The following is a 23442-nucleotide window of genomic DNA, read 5'->3' on the forward strand; positions in this document are numbered from 1 at the left end:
AAAGGCTCAAAGAGGGTAGGTGCGTGTCTTCTTCAAGGACTTGTACCTGGCAAGCACATAAAAGAGTCACACTGCCCCTCTGTGGGTTGTCTTCCCTAGAACATACCAGGGGTGTGTGTGTGTGTGTTTCAGAGAGAGAGAGACAGACAGATTCAGTGATATCAGGAAAGTTCACGTTTAAAAGGGGGAGAAGCAACAATATTCCAAATCGGGACGGGACAGCCTCTCTCTCTCTGAGATACTCAGGACACGTACAGGCATTACTCCATCAGAATCCACACCATCTGTCAGACCTCAGCTTGCACTGACTGCCTCTGTATGTTAATCAAGGAGGCATCAAGGGTAGCTTCAAAGAAAGTTCCCCTGGTTCAGACTTCAGTGTGTTACTAAAGCTTCTTAAGAAGTATACAGCAGGAGGTGGTTTTGATGACAGGGTTCATTTTAATTGTGTATCCGTGTCCCTTGTGGATTAGCCTGGCTACACTGCTTAAGGTGCCATAGAAAGCACAGGTGGGTGAAAAAAAAAAAAAGCTAAACGAACGCAGGGAAATAACACACAGGTGGCAGAACACACACCTGCATGTTCACCCCGCTTTCAAAAATAATTCTGTTTTCCTCCTCTGTACTCTGTATGCTCTAGGACAGATTGAATAAGGGTTATGTAAAGAGACGTATTATTTTGATGAATAGTTCATGGCAAACCTCCTGTAAGGTCCTGGGTTTGTACAGAGAGAACAACAGAGTTGGCCGTTCCTTTGCCTACACGGCGGGCCTCTCTCCTTCACCAGGCACTTTGCTGGACTCTGTGCGGGAAGCCACACCAGACGGAGCACAGCAAACCGTATCTTCCTTTCAGTATTGGGTGCAATGAGTCAGTGTTTGCTCCACGATCTGCTATTAATGCCAATAAGCAGAATCAAGAATTCCAAAACATGCCCTGTTTTCATTGCCATTTCACACGCTGATGGAGCTCGCCAAATCGGAGCATTTAAAATTACGAGGTCCCCTTCCGCACATTTATCAGTCTTCCACATAATTAAGACGTTCTGATCAAAAATGTCTAAAATGTCTTCTCAGCAGCAAACAGACGCCCTTAGCCTCTGACCCAGCAGCAGGGTTTCTCAAACCGTCTTCTGTCTGAAAATGTGTCCCCCATCTCAGGAGCGGTGCCTGGCGGTCACACCTGCAGGCACAGGAGCTGAGCCTCTAGCCCCAGGGTCGCAGAGCATCGCCATGACTGACTTCAGTGCTGACCTAACACCTGTATCAGTGAGCACAAAACGAAGGCCTAATAACCATCATGTACCCTCACCAGAGGCTGGTTTACACAGGCTGTTAAAACTCTCTAAAGTGGAGAAAACGTAGGACTCTGACCTACTAAGACGGCCTGCTGGCCCCCAGAGAATGATGCTCTGGGTTTTTAGTCCTCCACCTCCCTGTCTTCCTCTACCCCCTTGATTTCCACTTGCTGTGGAATTAATTACACGGTCAGGGCAGGTGTCCCTCAAGGCAAAGAGCACAAGTCAGAGGCCACCCCCAGAGGCCTGCACCGCCCTGTCCACACTCTTCTGTACATCCTATTTTTTTTACTGAAGAAGCAGAAAGAAAACATGGCAATTTGTTATCTGCTGAAGGCACATTTAGGTGTCCCCTGCCCCCACGTTTTATCTATGAAAGATAGCATTTTCCACACTGGAGTTATAACCCCGGGGCCTGAACAGAACCTGTGACTCCCATCCCGTATCGTGCAGTTTCGGCGACAACAAACCGGCTCCCAAACGGGCCGGCGAAAACCACAAGTTCTCGTTCTCGGTGAGTTGAGTTTAGTGAAATGAAACAGCCACTTCTATTTTAGTAGTTTTAAAGAGTGACACTTAATAGCACAGTTGAAAGGTCAGTTCTTGAAATTAATGGGTGAGCCCTGGTCCCGTCCAAGGAAAGAGAAGGATTTTTTAGAGGGCCCTTGCAATACACTGCCTATTTTGAGGTCACAGGGAAACCTGCTGGAAAGAAGAGTCTTCGGCTCGGGGGATGCTGTAATGTCACCTACGAGGAAAAGACTCTTCATGGGGCTTTCAATCAGCCCCTTGGCAGGTATTTGTTTAGAAGCCCCGGGACACAGAAGTTGGACAGGATCCCACCAGGAAGTGATGGAACAAGGCTGCCTGCAAGATCCAACTTTAAACAACTACAAATAAAATCGATACACAACGAGGTCTTACCATATAGCACAGGGAACTCTACTCAATACCCTGTAATAACCATAATGGAAAAGAATACGTACATACATATATAACTGAATCACTGTGCTGTACACCAGAAATGAGTACAATATTGTAAATCAACTATATACTTCAATAAAAGAAAAGATCCAACCCCCTTAAGGTGTTCCAGGTTCTCCCGGCAGACTTGACATGGACACTGCTCATGACCTGAGCCTCTGTCTTTCCAAACACGCCTTGGAGGATCTCCATTCTCTTTTCTGGTCCCACTTTAGAAAGCACACATCTACCTGGAACCATCTCTCAGCTGTCGTATTTCTGTCTTCTCCAGCGATCCCTGGGATGTCTCTTTAGAAACTTCCCTGAATTGTCTCAGCTCACAAATGCTTTTAGGCTTTTGCCATTAATCATGTTTTTACATATCTTGTTGATTATGTCAACATCCTGCCTAAAATCTTTCAAGAACTCTCCACCTGTTTTCAAAATACATTCCAAACTCCTCAGCAGAGCTTACTGAAAAGATACTCTGACACTCTTCACCTGCTCTATTCCAGCCACTCTGCACTGTTTGCAAATTTTCCAACATGCCATCTTCTCTCACCTCTGAGCTTTGCACACATAGTCCACCAGGTGACTAGAGCTGGCGTTTCCCCCATCCCTTGAAGCTGGACTTACTAGGTGACTTGCTTTGGCCACAGGGAAATTAGCAAAGATCTTGCAGCAGAGGCTGAAAAGCACACGTGTGCTGAGGTCTGCCCTCTCTTGCTGCTCCTGAGATCACAATATGAAAGCTCAGACTAGCCGACTGGAGAACGAGAGACCACGTGGAGCAGGGACAAGCTGTCCCAGCTGAAGCGCCCCTCTCCCAACCAGCCTCACAACAGCTCAACACACGAGTGAGTCCATCCCAGACCAATCAGTCCCAGCCAAGCTGGCTAGACTGGAATAGCCTGGCTGACTTGCAAAATCAGAAGAAATAATGATGTTTGTTGTTTTAAGCACCTAAAGGTCGAAGTGGCCTGTTACATATGTGTGCCGCCTGATACACCCACTTTGTTTCCTGGTTAACATCTGTCAGTCCTTCAGGTCTGAGGATGAAGGCTTCCCTGACTCGAGAAGCTGCCACACTGGCCCGCATACATGGCATCCCCTGGGTACCTCTAAAAGAGCACCAGCCATGGTGTAAAGGAGTTGCCTGTTTTCTCATCTCCCTTCCCACTGACTGAAAGCTCTTTTTAGCTGTTGTGGATGCCTGCCTTAGAGCACACACTCAGTAAATATTTGCTGAAAGAAGATACAGGAACGTATACATCCATCTTCTGGCTTTTTCTATCCTTAATTTCACCCATCTTCTGGCTTTTTCTACCCTTTATTTCATCCGTCTCCTGGTTTTTTCTACCCTTTATTTCAAACAATTAGACCAGATCATTTTCACCTACCACCACACAGACACAGTTAACTGCATCAAAATATTTTAATGCTTAATTTTTTCGAGTTCCACTCATATCAATAGCCTTTGGGAATCTCCCTATTCTTTTTATAGATCAGACTATCATATCTTCCAAACTCACTGTGCCTTTCAGTTTGACTAATACCAAAAAATTCACCTAAAATTCCAAGGCCCCTCAAAATATGCACATGGATAATTCTGACAAATGTTGTCACCTTCACCATCATAATTACTTTACTATGTATGTCAAAGAAGCAGAAGATTTGACAATACATAACTGACTTCACTGGCAATACAATGACATTGACAGTTAATGACAATTCATATTATAGAGGGAACATCTTTACCACAAAGAGACTAGCAGGTTGCAATTGTTCACCTGCTCGTTTCAGCAACACATCACGGTCAATTTTGTTTGGTGAAATTTATTATCCTAACAGCATTATAGATGCCACGGTTACTAGGGAGCAACCACTGGGCTAAAACTTAACACACGTTATCTCATTCAATTTTCTCAACAATCCTGCAGGGTAGGTATGATCAGCCCTATTCTACAGATGAGATGAGACTCAGAGAGGCTGGGCAATTTCCCCAAGGACACACAGCTAATGTGCGGCAAGGCTGGGATCTGAAGCCAGATGAGTCCAAAAGCCCTTATTTGGCCTAATGGCTTTAAAGCTGATGCTGTTGAACAGAAGCAAGAATTACCTTCCTCTGGAAGACAAGGAAATAGAGGCACAGAGACGGAAAGTAGCTTGCCCATGGTCTCAGAGGGGTGGGAAGGGGCAGAAAACCCAGATGTCCATTTTTTAGCCTGATGCTCCTGCTCTTGGACCAAGTCCCAGTCACCTCCATCTTCTCCTTAGTTATTAATATTTAGATTCACACCTACCTCTGTGACTGACAACAACAAATTCAAGAGGGAGAGACAACAGGTTCTTTCTATTCTAGGTGTGCTTCCAATTACTGTACATCTAGATTGGTTGTGAAAAAAAAAAAAGTATAAAGCATGAAGCTCATGAGACCTAACTGGGCTATCATCTGCTTTACTAAATTTCTTTCAAAAAAGCAACCAACCCAGAGAAGGATTTTAATCTAAGTTTAATGGAGTTCACATTCTGTATCTATTATTCATATCAGTATGAGAGAACCGACTTCATTGCCTGTTTTACCACGAAGAATGATGAATATTTAGCATTAAATATTGAATTAAGAGTTACATAATGATCTTTTAAAAACAAATAATCAACCCTACTTCTCTACCATATTAAAATGCACCTAACAGGTATTTATTGTTCTAGAGACACACAATGTCTTCTACAGTTTAAACAGTTTCAGTGACTTAACATAAGGACCTGCTGGGCACAGCACATGCTTGTCAAACAACACTGATTTATTTCATTTAAGAAACATCTTGAAAACAGAGGATGCCCGAAGTACAAACAACTTCCTTGGAGTTTCTTTTCCGTCCAAATATTATTTCTCTTAATTCCAGTTCCAGATCTTCAATATCTATCCTTATTCCGGGTATGAAAGGGGGAATGAATATATAAAGACTATATAAACTGTTCTAGAAATGTTCAGTTACACCCGACCTGGCTTCCTCGTCCTGAAGACACAGGTGTATGCTGTCATCTCAGCTAAGTATGGTCATTCAGTGGAGCAAATACTAAAAGGCCTCAGAGTACAAGAATTTTTTTAGTAATGAAAGGTGCTAAGAAGGTTTTATGTCATTTGTGGGCTTCAGATGTTCTGGGGACATTCCTCTCATCAGATTCCCCTGCTCCCCTGCTCCCAACAAGGTTTGCAGGTAGACCCACGTTTACTTCTTTCTTTGTGAAAAACGTCCTGACATCTCCATGCCAACAGAGACAGACGCACTCCTGAGGAGAAAGTGTTAGCCACAGGCACTGGCCAGGGCCTTCTCTGATGAAGTGGCTGTGAAGTCAAGTCCCCAAGACATCCACTGTCCACTGACTGCTCGATTTTACTTAACCTAAGCAAGGCCAACTAAGTTAGAGGCTTTAAAACATAAGACTTCTGTGTTCTTTTGGATCCAAATCCAAAGTGGGGAGGAAAAGTCATTTAGTGTCAATTCAATGTGACATAAAGGAGGAGGAGAGTAATTAAAGAGGCGAGGACAAGGTGAGGAGTGTTCCCTTGCAATCCTGGGGACATGGGTAAATTATTGGAGCCCCGTCAGAGAGCTCCAGTTACACTGAACTGCTTTCAGGCCAGACCTGTCAACAGCAAAAGAAGCCAAGATCGACTGCACTGGTGTTTCTCTGCATCCTCCTCCCCTGACCTCTGATTCTTCCCCAACATCTACCTCTGCCCCCAGGCTCTAAACACCGATGCTGATAAACAACAGGAACGTTAACCCAATTCACAAGAAAAACTGATACCATCTAGTGTTGTGAGATCACCTGACATCCTGGCCTGGCAGTCACACTCTGCTTGGACTATCCATCAATCAGTCTGTTACCCTCCTTGGGATGCTGTCTGTACCAGGAAGACCATGTGGTCCACGACCCTTAGTAAATGACGCGCCCATGATACTGACATGACTTCCTGGAGGCCTGCCCAGATGAAGGAAATGGAAACTCCTCTTTGAGCAGGGTGAATGTCAACTCCCCTCTGGAGGCCACCCTCTCCCACTGCCATTCCCCTGCTCGCCTTTAGGGAAGTGCCAGCCAGCAGGTTGCTAGGACAACCGGTGTCATCGCCAGGGCACAGAAATAGATCTCCAGCAGAGCAGGGAACCTGGGCTGCAAACTCCGATGGCAGCAACAAGATACCAGTTGGCAGCTAATCTGCTCCGCTAAAGGACTGACAGACTTACCTTGCCCAGCGGACAGCTCTCACCTTGACATACTATCCTTTAATCCGCACTTGTACTTGATGCGGCGGTGACAAGAGAAGGGGTAAGAAACTAGCTGAAGAGAGAGGCTGAATGACTCTATTCCGAATAATGTGAGCTGGTAGACATGCAGGAACCAACTGACATGTGTCTGTTTGTTAGTTTCCTGAAAGTAGGGGGAGGGAGGCTGTTCATAAACAGAAGCAGGAGAGCCAGAAACAGGTAGAACAACTGAGGTTGCCAAAGAGAAGGGGAAAAAAAAAATCTGTTTGTACAAGCAATAGCTGTCCCCGTCCTAAACAACAACATCCTAACCTCACATCCCCTTTCCTCGGAGAACAAGGAAGAAAAGGAAAGGGAGACGGGAAAACTAGGGCCGGCCCTGGTCCAAGACGGGAACAGTCTTTGTGTCCAGTCCTCTTTGCTCTGCAGGGTAAGTTTTACAAAGCTTCTAATGGGTAGTACCTCGCAGGAGCCCCAGACATTAAGACTGCCTGTCAGAGTCTTCGATTTCAGCCCTGGATAAATGACAAGTTTTCAGTTCTCTGTGAGCTACAAAGGCTTGTAGGAAAAAAAAAGATTGAAATGAGGAGCAACCTCGTGGAGAGTTTTAGAAAACAATTTTAGCAGGTGCGTTTTCATGTCCAGATGAGAAAAACAGGGTATCCGGATGTCTGGGAAGATGGCTTACGTGCAGAATGAAAGCAGTAACACAGCCCAGTACCCGTACAGAGGTCCTAAGAACCGAATTCTGTTGGCACTGTGGCACTGCTAGACACTCGTGGCTGGAAGGGAGATGGTCACAAGACATGTGTGATAAAGGAACTGGGAGAGTAGTGAGATTTAGAGGCAGACAAAGATGGCTGAGGGTCCAAAGACCACGATAAGGACTTAGCTGAGTTTTGGAACTAAAAAGATTCTGAAGGAGATTGCCATTTGTAGCCCATGAATATTTCCACTTCAAGGGATTCTACTTAAGCCGTTTCAGAATGTAAGCTAAGCACACACAGAAAAATTGCACTGAAAAATCAACTTCCTCCAACGTGGGTTTCAAACAGCTAATTTTACTATCTCACCTAAAAAGCATCATTTTAAACTTGTTGAAGATGACTTTTTCTGAATCATGTAACATTATTATTCAGGTGTCTGCAAAGGTTAACAGAATCCTCAGGACACAGAGAAGATGGATTAACTCTTTCAACCCAAGATTCCACCTAGCCTAATTTATTAATATAGCTAGCACTAGAAATCTGATACGAACATACGTGGAGGGAGGGGTTAAACGATCTTCTGATCTGAAAAAATGGTTGTTTTACAAAAGTGAAAAAATTTGAGTGAGGAATTAAAAAAATGAAATCATCTTTCTATTTAACTTTTTTTTTTAAGTCTTTGGGCGGGGGTAATTAGGATTATTTACTTTTTTTTTTAATGGAGGTACTGGGGACTGAACCCAGAACCTCTGCATGCTAAGTACATGCTCTACCACTGAGCTATATCCTCCCTGTTTCTATTTGTCTTTTTACATTAGCCCCAAAGAACAATTTATTTGCTGATAAGAACCATCAGGTTTTGTTTTGACTTTATGACAAACCAATTTCATTTAGTGCTTATTTGTGCCTCACTTTTTCTGCAAGAAAGAAAAGGAGAAACAATCTTTTACGGAACAATGAAAATAGTTTAAATACTCTGAGATGATATACTTGGAAAGAAAAGACATCGGTCATATTATATATGTATTTATATAGGCGTATTCGTTCATATTTATAATAAAGATGGGAAACGTGATCAACCTTCTAAGGTGTCCGAAGTATGGGAATTACTTGATCTCTGTCCGGAAGAATTTTCAGTGGCTTCCGATTCCCCCTTCCAGGGCAGCACCCCCACCCTCCTCCTTGCCCTTCCTCCTTCTGTGTATACTGAGTCTTCCACAGCGAGCACTTCAAAGATACACCACTTGAGAAATACATTTTTAGTTTCGGGTGTGGTTTCTGTCTGAAGTTTAGTTGAAAACACTACCTTTTACACGGATTGGAGAGGCACCATTTCTTTAAGTAGCCCAAGTTCTGGCTTCAGCTTTTGCACATAAATAGATGAAATGACCCTAAAGGAGAGTGGTTACCATGTGCTCCAAATCTCTATTCTCCATCTTTGTCAGGGGTCACAGCACAGCATTTCTGATGGGAGGATGTTCTGGGCTCTGAGGTCTCAGTCGCCCAGATGAAGAAGCAGTTAAATAAAAGACTAGTTTTATCTTCTCTCCCTCCTTCCCTTGCCTTCTCAATACACACACTTATATGGGGTTGAAATCCAACCTGTTTCAAGGACTAACTCAGATGCTCAGCAGTCCTGGAAGCCTTCCCTCCTGGGAAACCCAAGTCTGAGGACCCTCACCGTCACATCACCACTTGCGGAGTAGCTGGCCCCCTGCCTCCACCCCTCCCAGCGCTTGGCAGGAGTAAATCCCACAGGGCAGCGAATGCAGGCTACTCACCCCTGCATCCCTAACAGATGTCAGCACAACCCTGGCACACACAGCAAATCTGATTCACAAATTCACAGTCTTTTCACAAATCTGATTCACTCAGGGAATTCAAAACCTAAAGAGGAAACTCAAATAGGACAGACAAACGTTCTACTTCAGCACTTTTCAGTTAAGAAGCAGTCTGACCAGCCTGTGGCTGCTTTCTCCCCGCTACAGAACACGAATCCAGGAGAAGATACACAAACATTCTTCCTTCCACAACTTCTGGGTGTTCTGTGTATTTCCCTTCTTCCCTCCGAGATGCTGAGAGGAGGAGGCTTGGCACGTGGGGAAGACGGCGCCAAGGGGATGTGTGTGGCTGGGATGGGCTACCCTCTGCCAGCTGACGCAGGAAGTGGGGCTGACAGCAACTCTCAGAAGGGGCAGCTCATGCAAAGCTCCCCCAACTCACCCAAAAGTGGCAATGGCCAGGAACGAGGGTGGCCATCAATAAGAAGCAATGAATATGAAAAGGAATCTACGTATGTGTATGTATAACTGAAATATTATGTTGTACACCAGAAATTGACACAACATTGTAAACTGACTACATTTCAACTAAAAAAAAAGGAGGGAAGGAGGAAGTCTGGGAAAGGGGGACGAAAACTCTAGAAGACTTGAAGATACACAAGAACACCCAGTGCACTTGCATGGGACATGCTATCAGAGCCTCTTTGCCTTCAGAACATGCAGGCCAAGTGCCAGGGCCACTACAGGCAAGGAATTTTAAAAATGAGCCCCCCCCCCCCCCGCTCATTTATCTAATAGTAAAATCTCCCCTTCTCTTCTGACCTCGTTGTCTACTTCAGTTTTTTTGTTGTTTTTATGATAGCACTAGAGATTATTTTAAAAGAATATGGTATCACAGATGGCAAGTCTAAGAGGTACAAATTGACGGACACATACGGAAGTTCCCAAATCGCTCTTATTAGGGTGCGTATGGGTAATTCTCTGACTCTGGAGACTAGAGATTCAGCTCCCATTTTTCAAAGCTTATAAAGACAGCATAATGCTGTCTAAATAGGCACAGAGGTGTTTATTTCAGTCTTTCCACTTCTTCTGAGGATTAATGTCACTCCTACTCTCAGAGCGGTTACTCTGAAAAGTGGTTTGATAAACACAGAGAATTCAAGAAACCTTGATTCTTGCCATCCTCAAAAGCAACCAAAGCTCATGACTCCCTAAGAAAGCTTTGGTCAGTCACCCCCATCACACCACAGAGACATTGGATGGACTTCATTTGTATCAGCACACTGTTTTTTCATTTCAGATTGTGCATCAACCAAAAGTAAGGAAAATGAAAATGACGCTATTCAGTAAACGGGGAGTTTCCAGGCAGATTCGGCACTTCAAGTTTGTCTCCCACTTTTGAAATAAATGTAAATGTGGATGGTGCTAAAATGATGTGATTACAAGACACAACAGCACCACCTTTCACAAGGTCAGGGCAGGCTGCTCACAAATGACCCATAAAGCAAACCACTCAGATGGAAAAGGAGAGAAAATATACACGGTGCAGAATGTTTTTTTTTTTAAAGTATCAGAAAATCCCCCAACTCTACTGATTGTACAAAAAAGGGGGGGCACTTTATAGAAGTGTTTCCTTTCTCACATTTACTTAAACACATCACAGACAATTATCACCCACTTCTAGGGAAAAGACAAGGTCGTTTCTCCGCGCCACCCTCTCTACCTGACCAACCTACTATCAGATTCAAGCAATTCAGATCAGAACCATGTTTGTGGTCCTGTTCCTAATGGCTTAGGCCCACACCTGAGAAGCCCAGACATACATTTACTCTTTCCTTAGACAGTCACTCAACAAATATTTACTGAGTGCCCAGTACGGGCCAAGCAGCATTTTAGGTTTTGTGGACTCGCCAGGAATAGCAATAGTAATAATAATATCCCTGCTTTCATGGAGCTTGTGGTCTAGTTGAGGAGATGGACAATTAACAAATACATATATAATAGGTAAGGCCTTAAAGGGAAAATAAGGTAGGCTGGAGGATACAGAAGGAGTGGAGTGGGTGCTGCTTTATAAAGGTCAGGGAAGGCCGCTTTGAAGAGGCAACTGGAGAAGTCCTACTTACAGAAGCAGAGAAGTTTTAGAAAGAAATAGAGCACATAAGCAAGGAGGCAGTGATCTAAGTAATAAATTTGAGTGAGTATGGAGGTGGACAGTTTTTAAAAAGTTAATTTCAAAAGCATCTCATATCCAATTTTCACAAAGACCAAGGAGTATGGATCCTAGACTTAAGTGACTCTAACTCTATTCTTGGAAAGCACTCAAATGAACACCTTTCAGTTGTCACCCGGTACCTGGAAGGGTCCTGCAGAAAGGGCAACGTGAGGGTGACATATAATTATTCTTTTTTTTTTAACCACAAGACTGTGCTCAATGTTTAAAAAGCACTTGTAAATTGAAGTTCTGCTAAATCACTGACTTTTAGAAGCTGAACAAGGTAAAATGAAGGTCCAATCTGCCTCATCCAAGGCTGGGACTTGAAGCAATGCTAGACACTTAGCAGAATCTTCAGAGCTCCTTTAACTCAACTTTCTCATGTTACTCATCATGAAATGGGTCCCCGGGGCTTTTGGGGGGCTTAAGGTTCTACAGTTAACTTCAGCATCATGTGTACAACCCAGGTCTCCTGACTCCTAAGGTCAGTTTTTCTTGCCACTCCTCTCCTGTAAGAGTTACAACACCTTAGAGACAGTTTGAGACACTTTCAGGAGTAAAAACCATCTGCTAGAAAGATGGTGGCAGATTTGAGAGGTGGTTAATGAGGACAGAGGAGAACTACAAAAGTAGTGAGTTTGGGGGGCAGTCTCTAAGAGCTTCTGAGAATGGACACCATTAATTCCGCTGCCATGATTATTACTCGAATGGTCATATACCCACCACCACATCCCCTCGTGCAAGCACACATTCTCTGAAAATCTCCTGCCTTCCCTACTATAATGGCACAGCCTTGGGGCACTCAGGACACCAAAGTAAGGGGAAAATATGAATTAAAAAACACACCAAGATTACAAAGGGTTATTAACTTCAAAATTTACTAAGAAAAACTGGAACCTGCCCCTTCCCCAAGCAAATACAATTTGGAAGAAAAAGACTCTAGAGTTCAAAACAATTTAGCATTTTCTTCCTCTCTCTCAACCCACTCCATTTACAGAAGGATTTTAAAATGACTAAGTTGGCCATGTGGCATCTTAAGTTTACACTTCAGAACTTCTTTGAAAACCTCACTTAATGCTTGAGGTCTGGCATGGTATCACATGGGTAGTTCAAAGCAAAGATTAAATAAAAAAAAAAAAACAAAAAAAACACCAAAACATCATCAGATTCAAAGCAAAAGCCATCTTGATTATAATAACTGCACTGTTCTTTTAAATGTAACCTGAAACCTAAAGCATTTTTCCATAAGATACTTGTTTCCTAGGATTAAAACGCTAAAAAAACAAACAAACAAACAAACAAAAAACCCCAAAACAAAAAATCACCAGGAGTGCATTCTACCAGCTACCTGATTGGGAAATACCTTCTAAAAAGACAAAACAAAACACTGCTATTGCAGCACACAGATCTAACAGGGTCCCCAAATTATGACTTAATACTGATAGAAACTCTTAGAATAAGATTTTTTTTTTTTTGGAAGATTAAAGTGTGTTACAAGATGCTCTGCTCCTTATGGGGATCCCAAACTAAGATGGCGACTTATCAGTAAACAAGAAGTGTGGAGCAACACACAGACTTATAAACCAACCTCATGGGCCTCAGGGACTTGCCCATCGTTTTGAAGTTACTTGACCTTGACCATAGGACCAGGAATAGAATTTAGGTCGATAATTCCAGGAACTGTGTTTCCACCAAAACCAATGGGATCATACACACAAAAGGAATGCGCATGAAAATATCAACATTTCCCATCACCCATTTACTCAAGGCAATGAGACACTTTGAATTCAATAAGCTTATTTCAGTATGACTGTTCAAGCCTCAGGAAACATGGATAAATAGTCATATTTAAGACAAAGTTTTAGAAAATCAATTAAAAAATTCAGTGCAAATTTTTCTTTTCAATGGTAAATGCTTTTTCTCTCTGATATATTGCTTCATAATATTGTATGTTGTTCTTTCAAAATCATTTATGCAACTGGAAAAAAGCAAGTAATAAATGCCTGGGAAAGTTTCCTGACCGAATTAAGAAACTGAAAACTCAACACAAAGTTATTTACATATATACACACATACATGTTTGTGGTGCTTAGTTTCCTGAAATTTGAAGGTAATACGTTCATAGGCCATCCTGGGTTTCCTGAAGCTGGACTCTTTCCTCCTCAAATCTCTTCTAAACTTTTGTTTTTATGACACAGTCTAGCAACGCGGTGAAATCTCTAGAAAGCAGCAGAGCTAGGCAAACCAAAAGTTCCGTGGAAGATAAGCATCTTGAAGCCCGCTGTGTTAGGATTCAATCCTGGAACCTAAAACTGCCCCTGAGGGATGACCAGCAGCTGCCACACCAAAACTACTCATTTCCAAACCCCAACTCAGCAGTCCGATAAAAAACCGACCCATTAGCCAATTTTGAATAAGAGAAACACCCAGAACAGCTGACCGTCCTTGCATACCTTCGATTTTTGAAAGCCAGAAAAACATTGCATTCCGATCAAAACCTCTAGATAACTAAAATAACTGCAGGATGGAAATCCTGGTGGGTAATCCTCAGCCTGGAGGATTTTCCCCTCCTACCCACCAGCCAAAAGGAACTGCTGTAGCCCAGTTTCAGGAGGCTGCTATGAACTTGATAGCATTTAACTGCCCCAGGAGAAAGGGCGTTCCTACACGGAAAGGATTTTTATTCAAAGGAGATAATGAGCAGCGCCCCATGGAAACTCAAAGTCAAGTTCACAGCAAATGAAAACAGAACCTCTCCCATAAAAAAACGAGGATCACCTAGAGCTAATGCTAAATACCCCCATCAGCACCCCAGCCCGCGCATCCAATGATTCACAAATCCTTGCAAGGCAAGCCCTGCGGACAGAGCTCTTGTTAACTTACAACATTCACTGTGCGCTGTTCACAGGTAGGCCCAGCCTCTCCTTCACCATGGAGACTTCCCCCGAGAAGCTGGAGCCCTCCTGGGCTCAGACGTGTCCTTTCTTCCTTTCACAGAAACAGGAGAAATCCCTAGCGTGGGAATGGAACAGAAGACAAAGGAAAAGGTGAATGCATCGTCAAATCCCTCGTTATCTCAACAGATGAAGTTCACGATCAATTAGACTGATAGATAATTCACCAAAGACCATTTTCCAGTACGCTTTGCTTAAAAAGGAAATGCAGTATTTTTGCTCTTGCCCCAGGAGACAGCCTGGTGAGGCCAAGCCTCTCCCCCACCACTCCCCCCACCCCAGAAAGTTGAAGCCAGTTCTGGGAGGCTTCAGATGCTATCCCAGCAGAGATGCAGACTTGCAACACGGCCTCAAAATAAGCCCTCTTGCAGGAAGGAGGGGGCTGGGATGATCACCTTTTGCCATTTTCATACCTCACTGGGTTGTTGGGAAGATCAGTAAGATCTCTCTGGCAAGCACTCACAGTTCCCGAGAAGAAAGGTGCCACGTAAACACAAAGTGTTATTAGTGATCAGGAGCCTGTTACTGAGCTCTGGAGCCAAAATTAAAAGCCAGCTTTGGCAAGGCAACCACAATCAACCATCCCCGCTCGGGGCACCCAAAGAGCCGAATGTTTCGCCTCCCACCGAGGATCAAAGGAAGCAGAAGACTGAAAATGGAGGCCTCTGGAATCTCAGGGAGAAAGAAAGGAAAGGCCTGGAGTAGGAAATGAAGAGGGAAGAAGGGATGAAAGCTGGTGAGAGGCGCGTGCAGGGACGTGATTATTCGGTCCACGCCACACGGCTCCCTGGGATGGCTGATTTGCAGCGCTGAGTGTGCCGGCCGTTTGCAGGGCTGTGAAATTTTCCACTTGGCCACCTGCCATGTCCAACCACCGACGACAGCACTTATACACACAGCGGCACACTGAGGCCCTGCTGAGAAGGGCTGGGTGATTTCTGTTGGTTGCATTTAAAGATCTGTTCATATCCTGATTGCATTTACTCTCAATATCTCATTAATATTTTCCACACCTCGATTTCTTGGTTTTTTTTTTTTCCCTCCTATAATACAGGGCCAGGAACAACTTTTCCTAGGCCAGTATCATTAAGGTATTTTGACTTGTGTATTCTTGAGAAGCATGCTTGAGGTACAAGAACTTACAGGAGCAGCTTTGGGGACAACAAGAAACACAGAATTTAAGTGCTGTGCTAGAATCTAGAATCAAATAAATCATCCACAAGTGCCAGTCATGTTTTCCTTTCAGAGTTATAAATGCACATTGAACAAAAATGGAAGTCTTGTATTAGCATTGTGGGTGTACTAATATTTTCGAGGGGAAAAAATGTGGTCTCCTACCTCACAAAAAAAAAAAAAAAAAACCCAAGAGTCATACCAAATTTTAGATTTGGAACTGGCAGAACACTGACAAGTAGACCTCAAAGAAGGAAAAATATGGAGAGGAAAAAAACTAGGACAGAAGGGAGAAAGGAAGTGCCTGCTACTAATATAATTGACCATGACTTTTATAGTGAATACAGTTTACGAAGTGTCTTTTTAATTGAGGTATAATTGATATATAACATTACATTAGTCTCCAGGGTACAAAGTACTTTCTTATTAATTCATTCACTGGACAAATTTGTGTTTGGTGCTTCGTATCCACCAAGTCCTATGTTCATAATGGTGATCACAATAGACAAAGGACGATGATGCCTTTAAGGAGCTCATTGCCTCAAGAGAAACAGACATTAAAGAATCAGAGTACACTATTTTTAGCATATGCATAAAATGTGAAAATTGAATAGGCATCAAGAAGGAAAACTAAATACTGTGATTTGCAGTCATAATGGGGTACCTCATTTAGAGAGAGGGGCTTTTTTGAAAAAAGTGACACTTAAAAACAGGGAAGTAAAAAGATAAGCAGAAGTTAGCCAGACATCGAGTTTCCAGGTAGAGGAAACAGCCTGTGCATTATGTGATCTGACCAGAACTGTACAATTAACTTGTTATTTCATCATTTTTTTCTTTCCGGACCATTTCAACAGGGTCTCCTTGAACAAGAAATGAGTGACAGAACTGTTCTCAGAAACTTGAAATAAGAAATGATTCTTCTTTCCAAATGCAGGGCCATCAGAGCAACAGACACTAGGAGTTTCTGCTAGAGGAATGTCATTCAGTGCATGTTTTACACCTGATCCGACGGCAAAGCAAGACCCTGGCTTCCCAATGCAGCTTATGTCACCCCATCGTCACAGTGAAATAAAACGAAGCTCCCTCTTAACACCCACGTGCCACAGCTGGAGTTAAGAAAACCCTCCCTCAAAAGAGCTAAAAATAAATCATGTTACATGTAAAGTTCCGAAGAAGGAAAAAAAAAATCTTAATACCTTGTAGTACGTCTGAAATTTGCTGGCTTCCTTTTGATCATTATGATGTTTTTATTATTTCTCTTCTGGACCAAAATGGCATTTTTTTTTTTTTTTTTTGCCCACTTTCGAGTGTCCTGGTAGCCTTCTCCTTTGGTTCCTGGTGTGGTACCTATTTATTTTCCCAGGTAAGCAGCAATGATACAAAGAAATAAAAAGCAATGGAAATGCTGTGTTCATCTGAAGTGTTTTCTGGTTCCCTATCATCCCAGAGCTGGTACCACTTAACTTTTCCACTAAGAAAAATCAGTAATTTGCTGCTTTCAACCTACAAAATGAAGGCATCCTCAGACAGGCTCATTCACGTTCTCCCATGAATGAAGTAAGCTTGAGAGTCTGTTTGAAGTGAATAAGCCAAACTTCTCTTTGAGTCTCTTTCCATTTGAGACATAGGATAAACTGTAACCTCTCCTGCATATTTGGTTTCTCATATAACCCAAAATATTAATAATCCTCCAAGTGCAAAGTCATGAAAAAGAAACCCTCCCTTCAACTTCGTAGTTTTGACAAACTTTAGCAAGCTCGGGAAGAAGAGAAAGAGCAAGAAGGAAAACTTTTTGAAGCCAAGTTGTCCAAAACCCCGCCGTCAGACCTGGGAAATTACACCGGGCTGACAGTCTCATCCTCTGTCCAGAGATAAAAGTGACACAATGCCAATTTCTCCTTCCCTTGACTGCCCACAGCGCTTACAGTCTCTACCACACATTCTGACCCCAGGTCCTTTCCAGTTCAGCACTCTGTTATATTGTCTTTTTATACTCCACTGGATTTAAGTCTTGAAGGCCCCAAAATTTTATAAGCTCCTTGATGAAAGAAATCCTGCCATGGCCTTCTTTTGCAGCCTCTTAACAGTGTCGAGGAGAAGAGCCTGAATTTAAATGATCCATATCCAAAACCAGTTCTACGACGTAACACTTACTCCTAAGGAAGCACTACTCTGCAGCTGTAATTTAAGCCCTTCCCACTCTTCTCTGTCCTCCAGGGGTTTGGAGGTCCTATGTGCCTATCATCCAAATGACAGCCCTGCATGAACTCGAGAACAATTAAGTGAAAACTTAGCCTTCTCTGTTCTGTTCTTCCAATCCATTACATTTTTAGTCACTAATGGCTTTTGAACAGTTGCCATGTCCTTTCAAGATTTACAACCCCCTCCGCTGCCACCAGGAGCTTTCATCCTTGATTCTCCCAGCTTTACAAAAGCCACTAGTAAGGAAACCCTGGTGGCATGCAGAGAGGAGACATGGATGCTCTGAGGCACTGGCTCTCAAACTGGAACTGCCATCAGAAACACCTGGGGGTCTTGTGAAACCACATTGCTGGGCCCTACCCCCAGAATTTCTGATCCAGTGGGTGTGGGGTGGGGCCAGAGAACTCATATTTCTATCAAGTCCCTAGGTGATGCTCAAAGGGACCAGACTCTGAGAACCACTGTTCTGTCAATTACACAGCCAGACAGAGGCTAAGGGTCTTTTGAGTATATTTAACTACTGTAAGATGCATTGGCAGGAATGATACCTGTTCATTCCAAAGAAGTGACAAATGACCAAACAACCCAAAAAGCCCGCACCACTTTATAATCTGGGAAAACTTTTTGTGGCTCTTTGTCTCCTACTGGCACCAGGTCCTGTTGGGGTCAACTCTGCCTTCTGTCCCTCCTTCAAATCTCTGTCCCACCCTCACCAAAAACAACTTCTCAGCCTACAAACATACTCAGTCATTACTACCCTTGAAAGACCTTCCTCGGACCCAGATACATTTCCAAATGGCTGTCACCTCTCTCCTGTTCACCATAAAACATGTTAAAAAAGAAAAAAAAGTACTATACATTCAGCGCCAGTATTTCATCGGGTACATCTTAAACCCTTAGAGTTTGATTTCAACACTTTCTTTTTAAGTGAACTTGCTTCTCTTTCAAAGCTCAGGAATGGCTTCCTGTCTTCTAAACGCAGTGGCCCTTTCCTAACTGACTCTCTTAGAATATTTGATAAAGTAGTTCCTTCAATTTTTTCTTTTCTTTAGTGGACCAGCATTTTTGCCTGAACAGCATCTTTTTTGGAACAATTTCTCCCCCATTTTCCTCGTTATTTGGTCTGAGCTGAATTTGTGCCTTGGGTCCAAAGGTGGGCATATGAGCTCGGCCCAGAGAATCAGAATACATACCCCTCTCGCCACAATGACTGACGTAGGGACAGGCATGTAACCAAAGCCACGCCAATCAAATCTCAGACTGGCTGGGACTAAGGAAAGCGGTGTCCTCTCCATGGAAGCATGGTCTACTAAGAACTACTTCTACCACCTTGTGAGGAAAGCCCACACAAGAATGATGCTTGACAGCAGGGAACAAGGCTGAACGACAGGACGTCTGAGTCCTGACAACTGTGAGGTCCCTTGGACCCAGCCATGCCAAAAGTTAGATTCGCCCCTAAATTTTTTAGCTATGTTGTATTAGACAAAATTCTAAAGTGGTCTCCAAATTGCCCTGTCCCCTAGTGCACACACACCCTCTCCTAGTTATCGCATCAAACACCACCTGGTGCTGCTGCTGCTGAGTAGGGATGCTGCAGATAAAATTAAGGCCCTAAATGAATTGATCTTAAAATGGAACACTTATCCTTTGGTGGGGCTGACCTAATTAGGTGAGTCCTTCAAAGGGACAGACTTTTCCAGGAATGAGATTCAAAACATGAAGGAACATATTGGGGTGGGGGGTGGAGTTCCACGTGCCGGGGAAGTGGAGATGGACACCAGGGGCTGAGAGTGGAGCCCATCCCATAATCAGCAGAAACAGAACAAAGGCCTCAGTCCTACAACCACAAGAACACAAAGTCTACCAATAACCACATGAGCTTGAAAAAGGACTGCAAGCTGCAGATGAGAACGCAGCCCAGCTAACACCTTGATTTCAGCCTTAGGAAACCCTGAGTGGAGAATCCAGCTAAGCTGAGGCTAGACTTTTGGGCTGCAGAAACAGTGAGACAACATGATTTAAGCCAGCAGGGTTATGATAATCTGCTCAACAGCAACAGAAAATGAATACGCATGTGATACAAACGATCTTCCACTCCATCTTTTTTTTTTTTTTTTTTTTTTTGCTTAAATCACTTCAACTTTTGCCTCTTGCAACCACAATCTCCTAGTAGTCTTGATTCCTGAGACAGTGCTCTGCAGGTGTTCCTTACATCACTCTGCTGCTCCTCTTTCTTGGCTTTTATGTCTTCCTGTTATTCCTTCTAACCCTAGGATATGTACTCCCCAAGGTTACATGCTCAATTCTGTTTCCATAATAATTTCCTTGAATTCTATATGGTTCTTACATCTGTATCCTGGACCCTGGCATCTCCCCCAACAAGCTGCTGGATATATGCGATACAAATAAATTATGTCTACTTCCATTTCCCCCACCAAACCAGTCCTCCTCTTTTATTTCTGACTCATGTTAATAGCACCATGGTCCTCTCCTCTTTCTCCCTCAGTCCATCACTTGTCACGTCCTGTTAGGTGCGCGCTCTATCCCCATGCTGCTACACCAGTTCAGACTCTGTTCCTCCCACTGCAGCCTGCTAACTGGTCCTCTTGCCCTCAGCACTCTCCCTGAAACCATGTGAGCCATCCCTGCTGGCTCCTAGAATAGATTGTACAATTTCTCCAGGCCATACCCTCATGGGTTCCTGCAGCTTGTAAAATCTTCTAAAATCTGATGCTTCAGACCCTCACAACTTGTCCCCAACGAGCTTTACCAACTTCATTTCCCACTTCTCCCCTTATGCACGTTGTACCAGCCAAACCAAGCTTCTCTCTTCATCTCCGAGAGCTCCCATTTCTACTCTACGTGCTAAAAGTCAAGCCAACCGCACCAAGCCCTGCTCAAATCCTACTTTTTCCATCACTCTCTTTCATTATAATAACCTACACCACAACTTTCTCAATCAAAAGGACTTTTTCTTTTCTTTTCTTTTTTTTGATGTGAACTCCTGTGGTTTTTATTCCTTTTCCTTAGGGTACTAATCCTTTTATTCCTTATCCTAAACCAGGCACCCTTTCCCCAGACAGAGTGCAGTAAACTCTATGAACGCAGGGTCGGCGTCCATCTGCTTCTTGTTGAGCCTCATTGTGCTTTCGCTGATAGTAACCCTTTGATAAATACGTGCTGATTCACTGAGACTGTGGGATTTTCCCTTCACTCTGACTTGTCCTCAAATCTCTTACTCTGTGGTTCTTAAAACAGGAGGGTTCCCTTTCTGGTGACTTGGAGAAAAATCATTACAACATGAGCCAATACAGGAACTGCTCAGTCAGTTGACACCAGGACCTGGAAGAGCCTCTTTTTCCAACTCAGGACTGAAGCTGCCTCTTCCTATTTTCTTTCTGAGGGAGAGAGAGGAGCAGTCAGGGCTGCGGGTGAGCTCAGCCCAGCGGGTCCGGAGCCTCCGTCTCCACCCGGCAGAGCTCCCCTTCCCCAGGAGCGGTGGCGGTGGCGGCGGCAGCGCACAAGGCCCCTGGGAGTCCGGGTGTCCAGTCAGATTTCAAGAAGAGCTGGAGGGACCTGGCAAGCGGAATGAAGCCCAAACCCAAGGTATTCTGAAGACGATGGATTCGATCATCCTCTCATCCCATCCCTCTTCTCTTCCATCAACCATCTGACGATCTCTGTGACTTACTCCTTGTAAAATCGTTTTTCCAATATGGCAGTTCTTGGCTGTCTAGCATGTACTCGGGCCATTTTCTACCGATATTAACTGGTCTGTGCTTAGGTAATTAAAAACTAAAATTAGTTGTCTGCCTAAAGAACGCATAACCAGAGAGAGAAGTATGCTGGAAAAAATCCTACTCTCAAACTTTAAAACAATTATAATTCATGTTGCTCCATGCCTCTGCTTCCTGTGGATGAACACAGCTTATGACATAAAGGTAAGGCTTTATCCACACATGTACAGACCTGCAGGTGTCTGTGTGCTGGCTGTACCTCCTTACTGGTATAAAGCAAAGTTTGCTAAGAAATCTAATGATGCACCCCAAGAAAAGTACGTCTGCATATCAAGAAAAAAAAAAAAAACTACGAGAAACACCCCATCTGCATGGAGTAGCCACAGAATGACGTCTCCAGGAAATTGTGATTTTTAAAGACCAAGATGGCATGTGGTTCTTATCGACAATTTCTCCCGGCCTCATGTGTTTAATACTCAGCTTCCAAATGGGGTTGCAGAAGCCCAAGAGAAGGCACCGTGGCCCAGGAGACAGAACACTCAGGGTGCAGAAGTGTGGAGACCCATCTCCTGGGTTCCAAGGCCCTTTCGGGCTGCCAGGAGTCACCACACACCTTCTCCCCGGAGGAGAGCCGTGGTCACGCTCGTTGGAGAAGGTCACTGATCAGTCTGCATGCATGCCTGGTGAAAACGGGGGAGGTGGGGGCAGAGGCTGTGCTCCATGCCTCGATCATTTACGAAGTGTTTATAAGTCCTGAGCTGCTATGGTCCATGACAGGACTCCCCTGACTTTACGTTTGCCCTCCTTTCTATAACAGAGTTAGCAAAACTCCTAGGATTACATATGTCCCTCTCACTCTCTTTTTGCTGGAATATTAGGAGTTACAGGATAGTATTCTCAAGTATTTCATTGGCCTGACTTCACAAAGTACCAAATGGTGAGTCAAAGTAAAATGACAAGTCAAAATTCACATACACCCCGCTCACCCCCCAAACCCAGCCACATCCTCCTGGACAGATACAATTACCAGAATTCACCAAAGGTATTAAAAGCAGAACTTTGGAACCATCCTATCAAAACCACAACTTCCTTTCCATTTATTACTACATAAAAGCACGGCTACACCCGGGACCTCCAACCATGCTTTAAAGTTACATTATCGTTAACGTGATTAAAGGCTACTCAGTGGTTTTTGAAGAACAGAATTATGTCCCAAAATTCAAAATCAGCAACCATTGTAACTATCCAACTTTGTATATTTGGACCAACAGGATTTCCATAATTATATTAAATCAACCTCATCTGTCTTTTCTTTTTTTGTCTGTTTTGTTAAATTAAAAGGCACAAAAATATAACAACTCTATATTTTAACCTTTTTTTTTTTTTTAACACTATTCCAGGTAGCTGCCCCCTTGTTGAAATATCACAACTTTCTGATGCAATCAGAGCAAAAGTATTACAAGACAAAGGCACTATTGAAAACTTCTCTTCTTTGGAAGGAGGCTTAAGAACACTACCCTAGCTTAAAACTGAGATTTCAATGGTCTCAGCTGTGAACACCAAGTAATAGAAATGCCACTTGGCATTAAGTCTAGGGATTACCTGTTGAAACACCAAAGGCAGGGAGACTTTGATGTGAGTTACGTGGTGCCGGGAAAGTACCAAGAAATACAACTCTTCCTTTTCTATGAAGGTGGAGTGGAAGAGCTGATACCGTGTTCGAAGCAGAGATCCGTTGTGTGGAGGGTGGGAGGAGACGGGATCGGGGAGGGAGGCTGGGAGCAGGCACAAGCACATGCCTGCTCGAGCCAGATACAAGTAATGCGGTACCTCCTGTTCCACTTGCCATAGCATTTTAAGCTCAAATTAAAGGTCATATCAACTACTACTTTCGGAGCAAAGGACCCCAGCAAGCTACAGAGCCAGCTGGCCTTCAGAGTCCTGAAACTCAATTAAAGCATGGATGACAGGGCATGGGGCGGGGGTATAGGTCACTGATAGAGCACGTGCTTAGCAGGCATGAGGTCCTGGGTTCAATCCCCAGTACCCCCACTGAAATAAACAGTAAGTAAACCTAATTACCTCTCCCACCAAAAAAAAAAAATAATAAATTTTAAAAACTACAAAAAAAATACCTGATG

General features: G+C 43.6%; 1 protein-coding gene across 2 annotated transcripts in view; it reads right to left on the reverse strand.

Annotated features, from left to right (window-relative positions):
- The window catches only part of ATXN1 (ataxin 1), a 217575-nt gene that overhangs the window by 121445 nt on the left and 72688 nt on the right, over positions 1-23442 (reverse strand). For both annotated transcript variants that reach the window (XM_074348133.1, XM_010945690.3), the window contains one exon: positions 14119-14247. The gene's annotated coding sequence lies outside the window, so the exon portion shown is untranslated. The remainder of the gene's footprint in view (positions 1-14118; positions 14248-23442) is intronic.

This window comes from Camelus bactrianus, chromosome 20 (assembly GCF_048773025.1).
Source record: "Camelus bactrianus isolate YW-2024 breed Bactrian camel chromosome 20, ASM4877302v1, whole genome shotgun sequence".
NCBI lineage: Eukaryota > Metazoa > Chordata > Mammalia > Artiodactyla > Camelidae > Camelus > Camelus bactrianus.